At 40.8% G+C, this 9,954-nt stretch overlaps 1 pseudogene; it reads left to right on the top strand.

The window, feature by feature from the left end:
- Nucleotides 1-209: 209 nt before the first annotated feature.
- On the top strand, nt 210-8,652 carry LOC139416992 (O-phosphoseryl-tRNA(Sec) selenium transferase-like; annotated as a pseudogene).
- The last annotated feature ends 1,302 nt before the right edge of the window (nt 8,653-9,954 follow it).

Raw genomic sequence — 9,954 nt, 5'->3', positions numbered from 1 at the left:
CTACAATAACCAGTAGCCAAATCAATATTAGCATAAACGGAGCTGAGGATTACTTTGATTCGGCATTAGCCCTGAATACACCACTCGTTAGAAGGTTGTACTTTAGTTTTGTGATGAACACGTTCGCTAAAGTACATGTTTCTACTGACTATTATTGCTAGAATTGCATATGCTAAACTACTCTTATCTGTTTAACAGCGAATGTTGAGATGAATAGTGAAAACTTTTCCATAAGTGAGAAGATTGTGTCGGCATCCTACATTCGCCAGGGGTCACAGGCACGTCGCAGTCATGAGCAGCTGATTAGACAGCTTTTGGACCAGGTAACGTTAATATCCGAATAACATTCCTTCAAATTCTATTATTTCGATAAGATGATCAGATCAGGGGTGTATTCACAAGGAACCAAACAGCAAAATTAACTGGCTGTGATGGACAGCAACAACTTCTTTGGAAACTGTGGTGTTGGTGACATTACAAGTTCTTATTAACTGTTGCTTTTCAAAGTAAAGGAATTTTCTATTGCTTTGTTAAATTCCAAGTAGCTACCTGTTTTGTCATACATGTTCAGTGGAGTCATGATCATGAGATATGTATGTGTTGCTTTATACAGGTTAATACATGGGATAGGACGATCTGGTGACATCGCTGCAACTCAACCTAAGGATGCAGGTTCCAGTCTGCTGAGCAAGCTGACTAATTCAGTTGTACTGGACATTTTAAAACTCAGGTGTGTAACTAAGATTGCATTTAGCCTACTGATAAATGTATGACAGTAATGGACACCTCCAGTTCTGTAGTAGAGCTACACTGTGTGCACACTTTTGTTCCTAGCTTGTTTGTTATTGTGTATGTTTACAGGTGTGCAAAGTGTGGCCAGTTGTTTTGTAGTTCCAATGGCAACCGGGATGAGCCTGACACTGTGCTTCCTAACACTTCGCCACAAGAGACCAAAGGCGCGCTACATCATCTGGCCCCTCATTGACCAGAAGTCCTGCTTCAATGCCATGATCACTGCAGGTTAAGTACTAGCATGACCGTGTTCAATACCACTCTCTGTAACATTATAAAAGTAAGTTATGCCCTACAGTTTCTTGTACTCCCCATTCCTGCTCTAGATGCACCTATCAGTTCAGCTAGTTTTGAAAATGACTTAATTTTTCTAAGAGCTGCCTAAAATGCATGCTATGCTTGACTCGTAGGCTCCCGTTCATTCATCCCTGCTTAGTGCAACATTTCTCTCTGTTTCTATTTTCAAGAATTCGGTGCACGGCTCACACATGAAAACACATAATAAAGTATATTGCGCTCTGCTCATGCCGGCAAACGTTATGCGTCCACTACCCCACTGTAGCTCCCCTGCAAGGCAACTCTTGTCCAACCCCAACATTGACCACTTTTGCTCGTTGTAACCATGAACAGGGTTTGAACCCGTGGTGGTGAGAACATTTTGGAAGGCGATGAGCTGAGAAAAGATCTGGAGTCTGTGGACCTTAAGATGCAAGAGCTGGGAGCAGAGAACATCCTTTGTGTCCACTCCACTACTTCTTGCTTTGCCATCCAATCATGGTTAAATAGAGCTGTAACAAATAAAATGTCCATGTCCTATTATCATGTGCTATTATAACTGGTATCACTGGAAACAAATGTTATTTGTATAGTCTGTAAACTGTTTTATTATATAGTCTACTTCATGACATTACTCACAGAAGCATACTTCCATATTATTACAATGTATGTTGGGTGAAGATTACCAGGGCATTATTTGATAATGACTTTCCTCTGTTCTGGCAGATTGGAGGAGCTAGCCACAATGTGTGCCAAATATGACATCCTCCATGTTGTCAACAATGCTTATGGAGTGCAGTCATCCAAGTGTATGCACTTTATTCAGCAGGTACTACTGCTCCAACTCCTCTTTCATAAATCATATTTTTCCATTCCATAGGCATAGCAAAGTTAGGTTATTTTCATAATCTCTTCAGGGGGCTCGTGTTGGAAGAATCGATGCCTTTGTACAAAGCCTGGACAAAAACTTAATGGTTCCAGTAGGTGGTGCCACAATTGCTGGTTTCAATTAGTCTTTTATTTCAGGAGATCAGCAGAATGTATCCAGGTTAGTGCTGTTTCATATCACTAAGGGCTATATGTGTTTGAACCAAGCCTGCAACCTTTTTGTGTAAAGTTGCTATTACCTGGATTAGCTACTAGTTTACTGTTATCATAGGGCTCATCTAGTGTAATTGTTCCGCCAGCCCTCAGTGTCTCTGTGCTCTGTTGTATTCCTGTGTGTCTGTATTGTCTCTGCCTGTCTTATGCTGGTGACACATTCCATTTCCCCTCTGAAATGTTGGAAGTTTGTTCATTTTTGTAGCACAGGGTCTCGATCTAATGCCCATCTTGGGGAAGCTACTTGGTGTGCTGGATTATATTCCAGCCCAGCACTAATGCCAGTTTCAAATAATCAACATGTCATGAAATCAGGTATGTTAGTGCTTGGCTACAATAAAGACCTGCATGTGGTAGTATGTGTTGTAGTAGGATATGTTGACTAAAAGATGAGAATAAAATAAACAGAAATGTCAGTTTGCAACTATTTCAAGTGAGTGCTGGTCCCCTTTTTTCCTTGTTATGTGATTGACTGTTGACTTCAAGCTTCCTTTCTCTGTTTTTACTTAAGAATATAGATTTGAGTGTATTCCTTTCCTTTTACCTGTAATAATGTTCTCTAGGATTGGAGTTGGAGACCACTGGGCTAGATTTGAAGCATTCAAAGCCATAATAATTATCAATTCATTATATGAATTGGAACCGTTTTAAGGAAACAAATAATTGAGAGGAATCAGTATTGGTACTGAAATTGATACAGTCATAGTAAGGGTTCAGGTTAGAAAGTGTTTGTGCCCTTTTAGTATGATGTTGACTGCCCTCTGTCTACAGGTCAAGCATCAGCCTCCCCCTGCCCGGATGTGCTCATCACCCTGCTCACCATGGGGGCCAGCGGCTACATGAAAAAGACCTCTACTCCACTGAACAGGGTTGGGGCCCAATTCAGTATTCATTCAGTTTAGGAAATGAAATGAAACTCATTAGCATGTATTTTAATTTAGTTGCACATCTTTGTAAACGGGTGATTGCCAGCTCTGTGTATCCTCTACTTGAATTGTAGTTTTGCAGTAGTTTTTTATTTAACCTTTATTTAACTAGGCAAGTCAGTTAAGAACAAATTCTTATTTACAATGACGGCCTACCCCAGCCAAACCCGGATGAGTTGGGCCAATTGCGCCGTCCTATGGGACTCCCAATCACAGCCAGTTGTGATACAGCCTGGATTCGAATCAGGCACTGTAGTGACGCCTCTTGCACCGAGATGCATTGTCTTAGACCGGTGTGCCACTCGGGAGTATACTAAACACGCTATCATCACCATTCCCAGACACTCCAAGGCAATATATGTGGAAAATCTGACTTGCAAAGGTGATGAAAATTGCTCTTGTCTTTTGTACTGGAAATTCTCAGCTGGTCTCCTTAGCCAGTACTCGGGTACTTCAAGCAGGGTTATTTTGTGTCGGTTCCTAAAGGTGACTGTATGCACCATAAAAGGGTGCTTCCTATTGGATACCATACAATGTCCGGAATGCTATCAGTGTAATGTTTGCTCAAATCCACCCAGGAAATACCTCTTGCCTGTCACGTGACCTGGCTATGTCAGACTATATTGATTTCAATTGGTCTTGATCATGAATATTTGAAGTCTGAACCAGATTATGGCCATGTAGGATAGCATCAAAGCCTTCAAAGTCGGCTGCAATGTTGAACAAGCTTATTAATACCATCTGCAGCTTAATGATTTCATAACATCCCCTGGCGAGTCAACAGCTTTGAATAATTAATGTCATGAAAGGACTCTTTCTCATTAAAGGGTAACTCTCAATGCTAATTTCAGCCTTTGCCCAACCCCTTCAATTAAAAAATGCATTTAGGTGAAAGTTGTGGGAATTCAATCAAACCCGCATTTCAATATTTACGCAGTAGCTCTTTTTCCAATGGTCAAATTAACTCACAGATTGTTCTCGGGTACTGTATAAAAACCTACAACTGCTACCAGGGTGACCACGCTCACAGGTGTGATTTCAGATTTCAGAATTAGAAGTGTGTGGGCACGGGATGAATATTGTAAATAAAAAAAGATATCTGCCCCATGTGGGATTAGAACTCCCAACCATTAAACTATGAGCCAACTCTATTATAGTGGACTACGACACCAATCAATTGTAGCAGTTAAGAAAAAATGGTCACTGACGACCCCATGGCACTTATTGTGAGAGTAGGGTGTTAACCCCGGTGTCCTGGCTAAATTGGCCCTCATACCATCACGGCCACCTAATCATTCCCAGCCTCCAATTGGCGCATTCATCCCCCCTCCTCTCCCCTTAACTATTCCCCAGGTCATTGCTGTAAATGAGAATGTGTTCTTAGTCAATTTACCTGGTAAAATAAGGGTAAAATAAAAAGATACACACGCACAAGTAGGAAGTTTATATACTCTTAGGTTGGAGTAATTAAAACTTGTTTTTCAACCACTCCACATATTTCTTGTTAACAAACTATATCGTTTTGGCAAGTCGGTTAGGACATCTACTTTGTGCATGACACAAGTAATTCTTTCCAACAATTTACAGTTTACAGACAGACTATTTCACTTATAATTCACTGTATCACAATTCCAATGGGTCAGAAGTTTACATACACTAAGTTGACTGTGCCTTTAAACAGCTTGGAAAATTCCAGAAAATGTCATGGCTTCTGATAGGCCAATTGACATAATTTGAGTACCTGTGGGTGTATTTCAAGGTCTACCTTCAAACTCAGTGCCTTTTTGCTTGACATCATGGGAAAATCCAAAGAAATCAGCCAAGACCTCAGAAAAATGTTTGTTGACCTCAACAAGTCTGGTTCATCCTTGGGATCAATTTCCAAATGCCTGAAGGTACCACGTTCATCTGTACAAACAATAGTACGCAAGTATAAACACCATGGGACCACACAGCCGTCATACTGCTCAGGAAGGAGACTAGTTCTGTCTCCTAGAGATGAACGTACTTTGGCGAGAATTGCAAATCAATCCCAGAGCAACAGCAAAGGACCTTGTGAAGATGCTGGAGGAAACGGATACAAAATGATCTATATAAAGTATCCCAGTAATACTGGTCCTATATCGACTTAACGAAGGTTTGCAACTGCACATGGGGACAAAGATCGTACTTTTTGGAGAAATGTCCTCTGGTCTGATGAAACAAAAAAATAACTGTTTGGCCATAATGCCCATTGTTATGTTTGGCGGAAAAAAGGGGGGAGCTTGCAAGCCGAAGAACACCATCTCAACCGAGAAGCACGGGGGTGGTAGCATCATGTTCTGGGGGCACTTTGCTGCAGGAGGTACTGGTGCACTTCACAAAATAGATGACATCATGAGGGCAGGAAAATTATGTGGATATATTGAAGCAACATCTCAAGACATTTGCTTGGTCGCAAATGGGTCTTCCAAATGGACAATGACCCCAAGCATACTTCCAAAGTTGTGGCAAAATGGCTTAAGGACAACATAGTCAAGGTATAGGAGTGGCCATCACAAAGCTCTGACCTCAATCCTATAGACAATTTGTGGGCTGAACTGAAAAAGCATGTGTGAGCAAGGAGGCCTACAAACCTAACTACTAAATACTAATTGAGTGTATGTAAACTTCTGACCCACTGGGAATGTGATGAAGGACATAAAAGCTGAAATAAATAATTCTCTCTACTATTATTCTGACATTTCATTCTTAAAATAAAGTGTTGATCCTAACTGACCTACAACAGGGAATTTTTACAAGGATTAAATGTCAGGAATTGTGAAAAACTGAGTTTAAATGTATTTGGCTAAGGTGTATGTAAACTTCTGTCTTCAACTGTATGTGGTTACTGTAGGTGAGTTGTTTTTGAAAGTGCCAATGTTAAGTGTCTCTGTCCCCCTCTCTCCCTCCCCCTCCATCTCTTTTGTTACGAGCAGCCACGTTGTTGTCGTTCCATTTGGGACCTGTTTTTAATGTATTAAATGTGTATGTTTATCTAGTCACAATTTAATTAGCTAGTAAATAAATAATTAAACCAACTAGTGTAGTACTGACTCATAAGTAAGGCTCAGGTTTATGCAGACGCAAGAAGGTTATGATGGGTCAGAATGATATGATACGAGGTTATGATTAATAAGTTGACTTTTTATAAATGTGATAGCTAAAGACCTTCTAGAGTTTAATTGGGGATATGGTAACTCTTTTTAAAGAACCGCTCTTGTGGTGCCCTAGATCCTAATGAGTTAATTGTTACATTATTAATTTAATCGGGTAACAATTTAACATAGTTAGATAAATAAGTGTTCAGATCAATGTTATAGTCAAGTCACGACAAATGTAAATAAATTTGTGCATAACATTTGAAAGAAACTTATCTGGGATCTTTTATTTCAGCTCATGAAACATGGGACCGACACCTTACAGATTGCGGTTATATTTTTGTTCTGTGTAAATTGGCACTCCTTCTCTGAGACGCTTGATACATATGGCCTTTGATTTCAGCACTACAGGTTTTTTTATTTGTTGACCCTCTCCCGTAGGGACAATCCATGCCATCTTTGAGAAGTGCAACAACCACTACACATGGAAGAAGGTCACCACCACCGTGCACAACATCATAGTCGGCAAACTGTGGATCAACCAGGTGAGATGAACTTGGAGGGAACAAAAATACACAACCTACACTACCGGTCAAAAGTTTTAGAACACCTACTCATTGAAGGGTTTTTATTTATTTGTACTATTTTCTACATTGTATAATAATATTGAAGACATCAAAACTATGAAATGACACATATGGAATCATGTAGTAACCAAAACGTGTTAAACATATAAAAATATTTTATATTTGAGATTTTTCAAATAGCCACCCTTTGCCTTGATGACAGCTTTGCACACTCTTGGCATTCTCTCAACCAGCTTCATGAAGTAGTCACCTGGAATGCATTTCAATTAACAGGTGTGCCTTCTTAAAAGTTAATTTGTGGATTTTTTTTGTGTTGTGTTGTGACAAGGTATACACAAGATGGCCCCATTTGGTAAAATACCAAGTCTATATTATGGCAAGAACAACTCAAATAACCAAAGCGAAACGACAGGCCATCATTACTTTAAGGCATGAATGTCAGACAATACTGAACATGTCAAGAACTTTGCAAGTTTCTTTTAAGTGCTGTCGCGAAAACCATCAAGCGCTATGATGAAACTGGCTCTTATGAGGACTGCCACAGGAATGGAAGACCCAGAGTTACTTCTGCTGCAGAGGATAAGTTCATTAGAGTTACCAGACTCAGAAATTGCAGCCCAAATAAATGCTTCACAGAGTTCAAGTAACAGACACATCTCAACATCAACTGTTCACAGGAGACTGCATGAATCAGTTCTTCATGGTCGAATTGCTGCAAAGAAAACCACTACTAAAAGACACCAATAAGAAGAAGAGACTTGCTGGGCCAAGGAACACGAGCAATGGACAATAGCCCGGTGGAAATTTGTCCTTTTGTCTGGAGATCAAATTGGAGATTTTTGGTTCGAACCGCCGTGTCTTTGTGAGATGTGCTGTGGATGAACGGATGATTTTCGCATGTGTATTTCCCACCGTAAAGCATGGAGGAGGAGGTGTGGGGGTGCTTTGCTGGTGACACTGTGATTATTTAGAATTCAAGGAACACTTAACCAGCATAGCTACCACAGTATTCTGCAGCGATACGCCATCCCATCTGGTTTGCGCTTAGTCCCACTATCATTTGTTTTTCAACAGGACAATGACCCAACACAAGGGCTATTTGACCAAGAAGGAGAGTGATGGAGTGCAGCATCAGATGACCTGGTCTCCACAAGCCCCCGACCTCAACCAAATTGAGATGGTTTGGGATGAGTCTGATCGCAGAGTGAAGGAAAAGTAAACAACAAGTGCTCAGCATATGTGGGAACTGCTTCAAGACTGTTGGAAAAGCATTCCAGGTTAAGCTTGCTTGAGAGTGCAGATCTATAATCTAGGCAAAGGGTGGCCATTTAAATAATATATGTAGAAAATAGTAAAAATAAAGAAAAACCCTTGTAGGTGTATTTTTCTTTTATGATTATTTGCCAGTGGGTATTGGTTTATGCCCAATTCTTCTCTCTTCAATTCTAGTCTGGAGACATTGATGTGGTAAATCAAGAGACGGGAGATCGCTGCCATTTGAAGTTTGCTCCTTACAGCTACTTCTCTAGAGATGTGGCCAGGAAGGTAGGAGGTGTACACATTTTACGTTTATGTAACAGACTAAAAAGAAGACATAAATCTGTACCTTTCCTTCTTTCTACCTGTATTTCTGGTTCCTTTGCCTTTTCTGTATCTCTCCATATCTCCGTCTAGGTGATGGATAAGGATGGGAAGGCGCACTATGTGCTGCCGGGGACCTGGGATGAGAAGATGGAGTTCCCCAGGGTCATGCAGAGCAGCAAGGGAGAGAACGGCACCGAGGGCCAACAGAAGACTGTCTACCAGACGCTCAAGGGTAGGGAGCTGTGGTGGAAAAACCCTCTACCGTGAGTGTCTGACTTGTTTTGTGTGTCCTCTTTTCCTGCCAGCCACCATAAGATACAGCACAATACAGTACTGATATTTAGCTGTAAATGGAATGTTGAGAAAGTCTCCACACAAATTTCACCAATTAGAGCCTATTGAGGTATGGCATGGCATGGCTGTCTGTCTCTCCCGCTCTTTTTCCGTACAGCAAATACTTTCTGTATTGTCCAATGGCACAGCATAAAATATCCCGAAACAAACTGAAGATGCATCCTATGAGTCACAAGCTTGATGTAGTCATTTGCTAGGAATATTAAACTTTTGACTACACTAGAAGTGAATTTGTCCAAATACTTGTGACTTCATCTCATCGGGGGACTAGATCCATAAAGTCGAATTGAATAGCCCCCGCGATATGCAACTTTTCAGGGAAGTCAGGAACCAATATACACAGTCAGTCCATGGAGAATAAGAGCACCTACTCCCAGCTGCCCACTGCACTGAGGCTAGGAAACACTGTCACCACCGATAAATCTACTATAATCGAGAATTTCAATAAGCATTGTTCTACTGCTGGCCATGCTTTCCACCTGGCTACCCTTACCCCGGCCAACAGGCCCCCTGCTTCTCCTTCACTCAAATCCAGATAGATGATGTTCTGAAAGAGCTGCAAATTCTGGATCCCTATAAATCAGCTGGGCTGGACAATGTGGACCCTCTCTTTCTAAAATGATCAGCCAAAATTGTTGCAACCCCTATTACTAGCCTGTTCAACCTCTCTTTCGTATTGTCTGAGATCCCTAAAGATTGGAAAGCTGCCGCGGTCATCCCCCTCTTCAAAGGGGGAGACACTCTAGACCCAAACTGTTATAGACCTATAGTGGGGCAAAAAAGTATTTAGTCAGCCACCAATTGTGCAAGTTCTCCCACTTAAAAATATGAGAGAGGCCTGTAATTTTCATCATAGGTACACTTCAACTATGACAGACAAAATGAGAAGAAAAAAATCCAGAAACTCACATTGTAGGATTTTTAATGAATTTATTTGCAAATTAGTGTGGAAAATAAGTATTTGGTCAATAACAAAAGTTTATCTCAATACTTTGTTATATATCCTTTGTTGGCAATGACAGATGTCAAAAGTTTTCTGTAAGTCTTCACAAGGTTTTCACACACTGTTTCTGGTATTTTGGCCCATTCCTCCATGCAGATCTCCTCTAGAGCATTGATGTTTTGTGGCTGTTGCTCGGCAACACGGACTTTCAACTCCCTCCAAAGATTTTATATGGGGTTGAGATCTGGAGACTGGCTAGGCCACTCCAGGAC

The sequence above is a fragment of the Oncorhynchus clarkii genome, chromosome 9 (assembly GCF_045791955.1).
Source record: "Oncorhynchus clarkii lewisi isolate Uvic-CL-2024 chromosome 9, UVic_Ocla_1.0, whole genome shotgun sequence".
Classification (NCBI taxonomy): Eukaryota; Metazoa; Chordata; class Actinopteri; order Salmoniformes; family Salmonidae; genus Oncorhynchus; species Oncorhynchus clarkii.
Note: the sequence above shows the minus strand (reverse complement) of the source record. Positions and strands in the feature narration are given on the sequence as shown.